The following is a 12425-nucleotide window of genomic DNA, read 5'->3' as shown; positions in this document are numbered from 1 at the left end:
CCTGATTGGATTACCTTTATCGGTACTATAACATACATTTTAAGACAATTTCTAATCTAATTATAAGAGAAACACTCCTTTGCCAAGTTTTTTCTGACTTGACTCCATATGGTTATATATGTTTTGCTATATACACAAAGAGCCATTCTGAGAGAGAAAGCCATAAACATTTGGCACAGCAGATCCAACAAAATGTTCCACTAAAGAAAAACATGAAACATTCAATTCCATACTGGCAGATTACTTCCAATGTTATGAAGTTAAACTACATGTTAAATGTTAATTCAATAACTTAAAATATTTAGAACATAACTCTCCTTGGTATATCTATTTATTCTAAGATGTTGTTCTTTATGAAAGAATCGAAGTTCTTGCCCCTGTTCTGCATTTCACTAGCCGTGTAAGCAATCTGGATTCCGCTTTCTTATTTAACAGTGTGGGAGAACTTCAGTTTCCCGGATGTAATTTATGAATGTCATCTACTGAACTAACTTAACTTAGTCCCTTTGGTTGAAATTAAGCTAATGGGAAAAAACTGTATTTGATTTTAAGAGTTTTTACATCTATGTAGAAGCTATGAGAACATATGCTCTTGCCTTTACAGTGATAGGTATTTCTAGGACTGATTGTTTCCTCCTCTTTCCTGCTCAGATGATTGCAGGCAGGTTAATCTCGTCTCTACAATGGTACCATAAGATTTAAAAACAAGGACATCTTGTGCTGCTTCTTGTCACTCAAAACACTTACGGGAGGCATGGGAAGTAACAGCCAGATGTTTTTGGAAAAGACAGAAAGGTATCAGAACCAAGGTGCTCTGTTCTATTTTGGTGCTTGGGTCTTGGCTCAAGTAATTGAGGAAAATCAACCGCTGGCCTGTGAGTTGGCTAGTCAAGTCTGACTCACCATTTTGCCAAACTGACCCAATAATCAGCAGCAACAGGAAAGTGTGTGAGATTCTGTTTAAACCACTGGACATGTACTCTACTTACATTATTTGAAAGCTTGATCTGAGAATTTTAGTAAAAGAACTAGATTGCTAATTTGGACTATGTGCCCAGTGGAATAGAGGCCAAAACCCAGAATTTTCTAGACATCAGTCATACTATTGGCAATCAAATATCCAATCATTATTGTCACTAAACTAAATTTCCACCTACTAACAAAGGGGGTCAGGTGATAGGAATGGAGCTAATTTTCCTTAGTCTACCCACTCATTACCCTTTCCTCCTCAATGCTAGAGAATTTCATAAAAGCAAAACCACGAAGCTACAGCATAATTTATAATTTCTTTCTCATTGTCCAATGACAGTAAAATCTCCATATTTTATTTTAATTTGCGGGAGGAAGAGGGAAAGGGAAAGAGAATCTTAGGCAGGCTTCACGCCCAACGCAGAGTCCAGTGTGGGACTCCATCTCACAATCCTGAGATCAGACCAGAGCTGCAATCAGAGTCGGACACTTAACCAACTGAGCCACTCAGGTGCGCCCCCCATATTTTATTTTTAAAATTAATTAATTTATTTTAAATAATCTCTACACTCAATGTTGGGCTCAAACTCATGACCCTGAGATCAAGAGTTGCATGCTTCTCTGACTGAGCCAGCCAGGTACCCCTAAAGTCTCCATATTTAAAAATGATAGGGACTCACAAGTTATACTCTCACAAAAAAAGTGTAAGACAGCAACCCAAGCATCCATCAACAAATGAAAAGATAAATAAAAGGTGGTACATATAGATGAAATATATTCAGCCTTATAAAGAAATTCTGACACAGGTTTCAACATAGATGAACCTTGAAGACATTCTGCTAAGTGAAAGAAGCCAGTCACGATGGATGAATGTTAAATGACCCCACATATCTGAGGTTCCCAGAGGAGTCAACTTCACAGAGACAGCAAGCAGAAGGGTGGCTGCCAGGGCTGGACAGAGAGGAAAACATGGAGTCAGTGTTTCATGGGGACAGTTTCAGTTGGGGAAGATAGAGAAGTTTGGGTGACAGATGATGATGGCTGCACGACAATGTGGATGTACTTAGTGCTACAGAATTGTGTATCTAAAAATGGTTTAAACGGTTAGCTTTCATTGTGTATTTTACCACAGTTTAAAAAACCTGTATAACACAGAGAAGGATATACACCCTTTTAAGTCACTTTGTGTTCTGTGTGGTCAGTCAGTTCAGAGGCACTACTGAAAAAGAGAAGCCATGCCCTCTACTATTGGCAGTGTCCTTCTCTCCATGTAATGGAGAAAATGGAAAAAAAAAATTAAGTCTAAGAAATTAAGGTCTACATAGGCAATTTCCCTGTTCACATGGGTATTTAAATATCACTGGCTGCTACATCTCTGATAATTCTGCTGTAATCTTCCCGAATGTCTACCCATTCATTCAACACTTTATGAAGGTGGGCTATGTGCTAAACTTTATGTAAAGTGCTGGCGATTGAGATTGAGAGAGAGAGAGAGAGAGAGACAGAAAGAGAAGGATAAACACACTCAATCTGAGAAGTCCACAATCTGGTGGAGAAGACAAACAAATTACAACACAACCTAAATTCTAATTAATTCTCATCAGTGCCGCTGGGAACACAAAGCAACCACTGCTAGCTGGGGAAGTGTGGCACACTGCTAGTTGTACCCCATACTGGTTCTCCCCTTCTTCCAGAATAAAAGCCACCAAGAATAAAGACTATATTTGTCAGCCTTCCTTTGTGTCAAAGAAGTACAAGCAGATACACAGTGTGTCAGACCCATGGAAACTTTTAAGAGATAGCTCACATACACCCTTAGTCCCTTTTTGTTCCTCCCTACGTCAGGCTGCTTAAAACAGATCCCTCAATTTTGGACCATGAGGACAAGGGTCAAACCTGAAAGACTGAAGCCCTGAGCTGGAAATTGCTTCCTTAATGACTTTGTGGAGAAGAGCAGTCATTTCAGCCCTACCCTGCAAATTCTAAACTGTTATAGGAAAGATATTCTCTCCTGTTTTTAGGCCTGTTATTTTGGAGGTTCTGTTACTCGCCACTGTGCCTAATCCCAGCTAATGCAGAGGATCAGGGAAGGCCTGGCAGAGGAGGTGACTTTGAGTAGGTTTTGAAGAATGACGTCACCTACCCAAGTGGAGAAAGACATTCCAAGCACAGATCATGCAAAGGCACAGACGCAGGAAAAGGTCTAGCCTTCCAGAGGAAGAGGAGTGGTTCAGACTCTAAAGTATAAGGCAGGTGGAATGAAGGAAAAGAACAAGCAACCTGAAAAGCTGGGAAAAAATAGAATTTAAAGGGTATTACATGCCATGCTAAAAAAAGTACTTTTATTCCTGTACTTGGCCACATTAAATGACTATGACTTCATAGACGATTCTCTGCATATTCTGGAAGAGCCAAACGGCTCAGTCAAAAAACAATCACAACTGTATGGATAACAGTATGGTGAGGACAGGGGTTAGGCAGGAAAAGAAAATCTTATTTCTGTAAGAGAAAGGCACACCGGTATTTCTGTAAATGTTGAGGACTAGAAAAAATTAATACCTGGCACAAGGAAAAGATTAGGACTCCTGAGAGAGTGTAGGGAGAAGAATTTATGGACAATATAGAAAAGAGGGAACAAATATATAATTTGGCAATGCGTGGACCACGTAAAGATAAGAATACCCACCTCCACCTCAGTGAACTGAGGTCAATGAATTATACTGTTACTCTGAGCATCTGATAATAATATTTTATTTTTGTTATATCATATACCCATGGTTTCCTTTCACAAGTGGCTATCATAATTAGTAACAGCCAAAGAGCACTAGTCTATGGAAGGAATTTGGTTATTTGATGATCACATACCTTTTCCTATCAAAGAAGAGTTATAAATATGAGGGAGAAAAAAAAATCAGCGCTCCTTAAGGTTATTAAGAATTTGAATTTTTATTCAACCAAGTAGTATTCTACATTTCTGCAAAAATCATGTATTATTGTTCTAAATTTTTAGTTTTATAATTTAAAAAACAACCACCAATGCTTCATCAAAAAAAATTAAATACAGCAACTATTACCTCATAGAAGTATCAGGTGAATCCAAAATCCATTAATTATATTAGTTATATTCTCCAAAGTTTCAAAGATCAGAAAATTCTAAAAAAAAAAAAAAGGTCTTACAATGTTTCCATTATTTTTGTCTTTAGCTCTCCCTATATTTATGTACTGCATTTTAGCCTTTTAACAAATATTTACTGTATGCGGATCATACAAGACTGTGTGGGATACCAGAGTTTATTAACTAGACAAGCGTAGGGCATGTTTTTTTTTTTAATGTCTTATCCTGATATTCTTGTTTTCAATTTGTTATACAAAGGGTCTTTGCTACCTTCAATCAGATTATGAGTTTTATCAAAATCCTACTCTGATAACAGGCATCAAAACACTTGCTAAGGAACATTAAGAAAAAGGATTTAATTTTTTAAAGGTGGGGGAGATGGCTTTCTCAATTAAGACTTATAATTCGTATCATTTATGTCTAACTTTTGTTTGAAAGAATGCAGTTATAGCACTTATTAACCCCTGAATTTCTCGTGATATTTATTCATCCCTTAAAATGATTATTCTATATAATAAAATAATTGGGGCAAAAATAGGAATCCAGTGGGCAAAGAGAGATCTTTGACCCAAGTAATTATTTCTCAATGAAAGCACATTACAATAAAAAAGCTTCTCCAATGATGAGACACCACACCATTTTTAAACATTGGAAAAATAAGGCTAATAGTGAAACTAGTTATTGTGAAAGCTGGTTATACAGTCACCTGATTCATTACCACAGAGAAGACTCTATGGCCCTAGTCCTTAAACTCAAGAAATGGGAGTATAGTAATAGTGACTTCCAGGAACACACAAAGGGCACAGTTGTTATTAAGCACCTACAGCTTTTGTAATATTCTTAAATGAGTCAAGCTCCATGAAAGATCCACTCTGGCTCCTCCTCACCTCACTAGAGTCCCGGACTCCAGCTGGGTGTCCTTCAATCTGCCCTCCACACTCACCAGGGAACGCCATATAAAGCAGTCTCAGAAAATACAATTCTCTGTCCAAAATGTTTCAGTGTTCTCTACCCTACTGAGGGATAAAATGCAAATTCTTTCAAGGGAAGTATGGGGCCACTGAGAATCTGGCCCCTACCTTTTAGATACTACATTTCAATGATAGTGTTTCCTTTTCCTCTCCATTCCAAGTTCTAACCCACTTTTAATACTGAACTATGTTTGAGTTTCCTGAACACATCAGGCTTCCATTTGCACGCTTTTTCATGTTGCTATTCCCCTTGCCTGGAATGCCCTCTCCCTACTTTTACTACACCTGGTAAACCACTACACTCATTCCTCAGGTCTCAGTTCAACGGCCATCTTCCCATCAAGTCCTCCAAGACTCCTCCAGGTGACCCGAAGAGCTCCTTCTCCCTGGTACTGATAAACTAGCTCTCAGAAGGGGAAAAAAGCCCTGATACAGTCACTTCTGCTATAACATTTGCTTTGAAAACTCAAATTCGTGTCTGTGTGCTTGTTACATTAGGGAACAACATAAGCACAACATGAATCCCATTTGCTTGTGTGCCACGAAATGCTAGATGAATGCAGAGCACTGCACCCAGCTGCACCCAGCCCTGCCCACGCACCTCCCACATCTCCCAGCTGCCTCAGGCGGCCTCCTGTGCCCGGGCCGTCCCTGTCCACATCTGGTGGTAACCTGCCCTCAGACTTCAGACACCTATTTCTACCAATTCACAATAACTCACAAGAGGCAAACTTTCCTATGCCCACTTTCAAAGGCAGACTTCAAGTCTTTTTCACGGTAAAGCACAATATTTATTATTATGTTTTTCTCAATCATTTTAACATGTAAAACTCTGCTGTCCTTTTTATTCAGTTCCTACTTTGTTTTAAAAGAAATGTGTTACTGAGAAGTTTTTGAGTGTTATGCTCCATTTTCCCCTAAGCTTGGTGATTTTTAGGAATGCACGTGTCCCATGCTAGCAGGACTGACTGCATATGGAGCACCACCACAGATGATTCCAAATACTAACAGCTGGGCTCTCATGTCCAGTTTGGCTCCAACACAACACACCCAGAGTCTGTACAAGTCTTTATCATAGCAATCATTGTTTCGCATAACAAATGTTTTCCTGTTTAAAGACAGTAAGCTTTCAATAGGGCCCTCTTCACCTTAATACCAACATTCCCTAAATAGTACCCAGCTGTTACTAGGTGTCCTCCTAATGTAGACACCATAGGGTAACAAGACTTAAGATCTAATATAAATAATGCTAACTTTCTGCGATGGAAAAGTAATATCTGCTCTGCTCCAAACCCCAGCCACCCTATTAGTAAGTGGAGAGATGGGATTCAAACAGTGTTTCTAACTCAAAAGTTTATTGCAAAGACAATGCTTCATAACCAACCAACTAATCTACATGTAGATTATCGATTAATTTAAAAAACAGATTCTGGAGATGTGGTCTTATGGATTTTTTTGGTGACTGATAAATTTATATAAGATTTACAAGAGGGGCGCCTGGGTGGTTCAGTCAGTTAAGCATCTGCCTTCAGCTCAGGTCATGATCCCAGGGCCCTGGGATCCAGCCCCGCAGGGCTCCCTGCAAGCGGGGAGTCTGCTTTTCTCTCTCCCTCTCCCTGCCGCTCCCCCTGCTTGTGTGCTCCTTCTCTGTCAAATAAATAAATAAAATCTTTAAAAAAAAGATGTCTTACAAGAGTATGTAAATTTAACTTAGTTACATATTTAATCTCTCTTGTGAAAAAGATAAAATTACACAAAATAGGGCCTATCCTCCAAATACGGGCCATTTTATCTAATCCAATCTTAATCTAAGCCCATATCAAAAGTTACCTTGAAATTTAGGACAAACAGCAGTACTATATACTAAAATTTAAAATATAGAATACTATATAGCATAGTAATTACCAGTGATTTATTGGCCAAAACCCCATCTAAGCTGATTTCTTTACATACACATGCACACACATGTACACACATACGTTTAAAATCTTAAAATTCATAGTACTTACTTTTTAACTACTGCTTCCTTGATAATATAGAAAAGTATAATCTCGAAGCTATATATTGGTGATTTTAGTAAAAAACTAAAATTTGTTCTTTTTCAGCATACTACTGTATGTCTCAAACAATGGTGAAAAGTTACATCAGCTTCGTATACTCAAGTTTGGCTATGAAACTGGAACATACTCAGTGCCTGTGAGTCCGACAGCACAGAGAACTAGTGCTCACATTTAGCATGCACCAGGACAACCCAGGCGTATCAAAACAAGCTACTGGGCTCCACTCTTAGAATTCTGATTCAGTAGGTCTGAGGTGGGGTTAGAGATTTTGCATTTCTAAAAACTTCTCAAGCGATCCTGATGCTGTTGGTACTGGGACCACACCTTGGGGTCAGAGTGCCTGTGTTCAAATCCCAGCCTGTCACTTAGTATCTTTGTTCTCTGGACATAGTTTAAAAGTTTTACCCCTCAATTTTCCCATGTCTAAAAGGCAGAGAATTACCAGAAAATTAAGCAAATAATATATTTAAAGTGCCCAGCATATGGTGAGGACTCAAATGATAACTACCTATGTTGGCTGAATAAATGAATGCCATACTTAATAGTACACACTTGCAAGTGCTGGCTAAGATGGAGAAAAAACACATCACACCCTGTCTCTCCTAAGAATACAGCTATAAAATCAAAATACAATGAATGGAGCAGCTATATAAAGAATGTGAAAAATAAATCATAGCAGCCAGACTGAGGAAGAAGACCAGAATCCAAAGCATCATAGAAGCAGTGTGGGTTTACTGCCCCCGCACCGCCCCCCCCACTCCTGTTGCCTAGACTGGGGGAAACCTGGAAGTGGCATCAACATAGGCAGTGTTCCAGGAAAAACCCTCTATTTCTGGCTGAGCAGGGAAAGGGATCTCCTGGCAGTAACAGCAGGGGGCCCATTCGTACCCTAAAAGTCTGAGGAAAGTCTCCTATCCCAGAAGCTGTGGTTTCAAGAGGGTGTTGCAAACCTCCCTCCCACCCCCCCCATCTGTGCTCCCACCACTTGTCCCTGGATGTGGGTGCAAATGCAAGAAGTTAGCAGAGTGGACAAAGCTTTCTGGCTAGAGGACCAAAGAGGGGAGCCCCCAGGGAAGTAGGAAGCATAAGGGAAATTGCTTAATGCGTGGAACTCAGAAAACCAACTCCATAAGGTTGATTATGACCTCCCGGGCTCACTCCAGAGCAGAACATGGCATGGATCTCAACCTAAACACAAACCAGAACCTTTGAGAACTGAACAGAGATAGAAAGTCACCTATCTCCAACTGGCCAATGGGCAGTATGCACAGAACAGATCCAAACAGCAAATCACTGTAGGCTTTGAAAACGGAACTAACACTGAAATCACAACCCACAGAAAGCTGGCTGCAACTTGTATGCCGAACCCAAGAAGGGTGACTGCATACTAAAAAACAAAATGAACATAGAATTTAAACGAGACCCACTGCCTTATAATACTGAAGAATGCAATCCAAAATTACGTAGGAACATCTCAACTTGCATGGGACAATAAACAGACACTGATATTGAGATGACACCAAATGTTGGAATTATCTGACAAAGACTTTAAAACATTAATATAAAAATGCTCCAAGAAGGGAGAACACTCTTGAAATGAATAGAAGTTCTCAGCAAAAAAACTGAATCAAATAGAAATTTTAGAACTGAAAAATAGAATAACTGAAATAATTCACTGGATGGGCTTAATAAGTAAAACAGAGATGACAAAAGAAAGCCAGTGAACTTGAAGACAGACTGATAAAAAATATTTAGTCTGCACAACAAAACAAACCAAAAAAATGAACAGAGCACCAAGGACCTTTAGGATACCAAAAGGCCTAACATTAGCATCACTGGCATCCTAAAAGGAGAGTGACAGTGTAGTACAGAAAAATATTTGAGAAAATAAAGGCTGAAAACTTTACAAACTTGGTAAAAGACACAATGTATGTACACATTTGAGAAGCTCAGAGAACCTAAAGAGAATAAACCCCTGAGAAATCCATGCTTAGACACATCATAGTCAAAGTGATAAAAACTAAAAACAGTGAAAAAATTTGAAAGTAGCCAGAAAAATAAAGGGATGCATTGCTTATAGGGGAATGGCAACTTAAATGAATTTGTTCTTACAAGAGCTGAAAGGATGTTAAAATGCAGTTTGGTGCAATTAAAAAACTGACAACAAATATTTACCCTTTGATTGACAAGTTAATTACAGAATGCTTAAAATATTTCAATTCCTCGGAGTAATACAAAAAGAGATCACAATGGTATAGGTCCTCAAGGACTTAGCCGAGCAGACAATACAGACCCATGAGATAATTAGACACCACAACTGTAAATAAGAAAGTACTATATAGAACAATTAGAGATAACATCTAAATAGATGTCAAAACATTCTTTAGTAAGTCTCCCATACCAGTCAAGTGGTAATTCAGAAGAGAAAACAAATTTGGCTGATGTAGGGAGGCCCTGGAATCCAGTGAAGAGAAGAGTTTGCTGGGGCCAGAGGCCTGCCTCAGCTCTGCCATGAAAAACTCCTGGCTAAGTCCCAACTGCTCCATGGTGCCTAGTGAGCAAACATGGTACTTGACACACACACAAAGGACATTTGCTCATTCGCCTCTGATTTGGATATGGCTAAGCATGGAAGGAAACGCAGGCCAGGGGCTTCTTCTAGAAGAAACTCACTCAGGATATCTGCAATTCAGGGCTACGGCAAACTCACTGCATGAATTCAATACTGCCTTTTCACAACCATGTGAAGAAAGGATGTTGACACCAAAAGAAGGGGCTGGCTGCTCTCCTGGTCTCCTCCAGAGCAGAAACTCTTATACCAAGGGTCTTACTGTCCTGGGCCCAGCTGCACTGGCACCTCACAGTCCCAGGAACCCCCTATGATACATCAGCTGTCTGGCTTAGTTTCAGTCTGGTTCCCTGGGTCTCAGTCGGCTCATCTCAAAGAGAAGGAATTGGATCAAGTCCTTTATAACATCACGATCTATGAATATAATAAATTAGAAATATGAATCATAGAGCATAAAGCTTACTAAGTTGTCAGCTATGAGTAAAAACAGCTTATTAAATCTGTTATCTGGACTTTGTTTTACGAGAAATATCAAGCTGTTTTAGAAATGCCAAATCAGAAAAGCAAACACTACGGAAGTCCTTAAAAGAATGATTCTTACCTTAGTCTCAAGATACCAAAACGGTTAGATCTCACAGTAGAACATAACCTATGCTACGTGCAAACTCATTACAGTTCTTCACTAGATTGAATTAAATTCTACCACTCAAAACAATATTCTTATAAATCAAGTAATGTTTGTACCTTTATAACACCAAGCACATCAGAGTTCCCAACAATGTCTGCAGGGAACAAGAAAAGATTACCTTTCTTAACTGCCAGGACTCAAATTCAGAAGTAGAAGAAAGCAAGTCTAGGGGCTCCTGGGTGGCATAGCGGTTAAGCGTCTGCCTTTAGCTCAGGGCGTGATCCCGGCGTTATGGGATCGAGCCCCACATCAGGCTCCTCCGCTAGGAGCCTGCTTCTTCCTCTCCCGCTCCCCCTGCTTGTGTTCCTTCTCTTGCTGGCTTGTCTCTATCTCTGTCGAATAAATAAATAAAATCTTAAAAAAAAAAAAAAGAAAGCAAGTCTTAACAATTACTGAATGGCAACTAGGAGCTAGGCATTGTGCTGGTCACTTTATGTAGATTACCTTATTTAGTTCCTGCAATAATCCTATGACGTAGCTAGTTATTACCATTCTAATGATGAGAAAATTGAGATTCAGGAGGTTAAGAAATTTGCCTAGAGCTACAGAGCCCTTGACAAAGCTTAAGCGCGGTGATCAAAGAAGAATGTACCACTGTCCCAAGTGCGTTCAGGGAAACACTCAGAGCAGCAGACCCAACTGTTCACATCTCTTTAGTAGACGTGGCCCTACTATGATGATGTGGGTGATGTGGGCCATCAAACAATCATGGCTTGATATTATTTAATGTAAATTAAGAAATTAATGTTGTTTTCCAAATGAGTCTTCAGTAAATTTGCTTAGCATGAAATCACCTCCCTGACCAAAATGAGTTTCTGGACCTACAACTGCTGAGGAACAGACATCAGACTACTCAAGTTAAGGTCATTCTCTGAGGTCTGGTATGAATAGCACCTCCCCGGAGGACGTGTCTATTTCTTTTTTTCATTAACCACAACATTCCTTTGTCTCTTCTTCTGAATATTAACTTTCTCTGCTGGATTTCTAACATGTTCTATATATAGCAAAAAATGTGAAGCTGAGTCACTACAGTGAGTTCCTGAAGAGCACTAGGTCCATATGCTCACGATGCCAGGAAGAGAAACAGCAAATATAACATTTTATTGAGAAAACTTAAGACTGTGACTTCTCTCTTTTTTTTTTTTTAATATTTTATTTATTTATTTGACAGAGAGAGACAGCCAGCGAGAGAGGGAACAAAAGCAGGGGGAGTGGGAGAGGAAGAAGCAGGCTCCTAGCGGAGGAGCCTGATGTGGGGCTCGATCCCAGAACGCCGGGATCACGCCGTGAGCCGAAGGCAGACGCTTAACGACTGAGCCACCCAGGCGCCCCTGTGACTTCTCTCTTAACATAAGGTCATCTACATCCACAAGGAGGTAGGCAGTAACAGTAAGACAAAACTTCTTTAAAAAACAAAAAGTTCTGGGAAACAGAAAAAAGGAAAGAAAGCAAGCAATATTTAATCTCTTCAAGTGCACAAAGAAGTGCTTGATAGAAACCCATAATTTTAAACTATAAAACATGGGAGATTGTCTAAGTTTAGAAAAAAGTTTAGAATACATAATACTCATCTAATGTGAGAATAAATGTCTCTTTCACTAGATTTATACTGATAAAGCTCAAGCTACAGAATCTGCAAAAATGGAATAGAGGCATGATCAAGAGAAGAACTAAAAATCACTTAGGGGCGCCTGGGTGGCTCAGTCGTTAAGCGTCTGCCTTCGGCTCACGGCGTGATCCCGGCGTTCTGGGATCGAGCCCCATATCAGGCTCCTTCGCTGGGAGCCTGCTTCTTCCTCTCCCACTCCCCCTGCTTGTGTTCCCTCTCTCGCTGGCTGTCTCTCTGTCAGATAAATAAATAAAATCTTTACCAAAAAAAAAAAAAAAATCACTTAAATCCTTGTTCCCTCATCCTCCCAATCATTAATTCTAACACAATTTTAAAACTAAAGGAAGTTGTTTTTAGGATGATTATTAACATCACAGTACATGCTTATTGTAGAAAATGCGGAAAACATTAAACAGTGTATGAGATGACTGAAAAATAACCCAT

The 12425-nt window shown here is 39.5% G+C and overlaps 1 protein-coding gene across 7 annotated transcripts in view; it reads right to left on the bottom strand.

Moving 5' to 3' along the window:
- Positions 1 to 12425, bottom strand: part of SOCS5 (suppressor of cytokine signaling 5) — a 57910-nt gene that overhangs the window by 28773 nt on the left and 16712 nt on the right. For 4 of the 7 annotated variants that reach the window (XR_008958221.1, XR_008958220.1, XM_057309162.1 and 1 more), the window contains one exon: positions 4044 to 4122. The exons of the other annotated variants lie outside the window; for them this stretch is intronic. The gene's annotated coding sequence lies outside the window, so the exon portion shown is untranslated. The remainder of the gene's footprint in view (positions 1 to 4043; positions 4123 to 12425) is intronic. 7 annotated transcript variants of the gene reach the window in all.

Source organism: Ursus arctos, unplaced genomic scaffold (assembly GCF_023065955.2).
Source record: "Ursus arctos isolate Adak ecotype North America unplaced genomic scaffold, UrsArc2.0 scaffold_8, whole genome shotgun sequence".
In the NCBI taxonomy this organism is placed as follows: domain Eukaryota; kingdom Metazoa; phylum Chordata; class Mammalia; order Carnivora; family Ursidae; genus Ursus; species Ursus arctos.
This window is presented reverse-complemented; position numbering and strand designations above follow the sequence as displayed.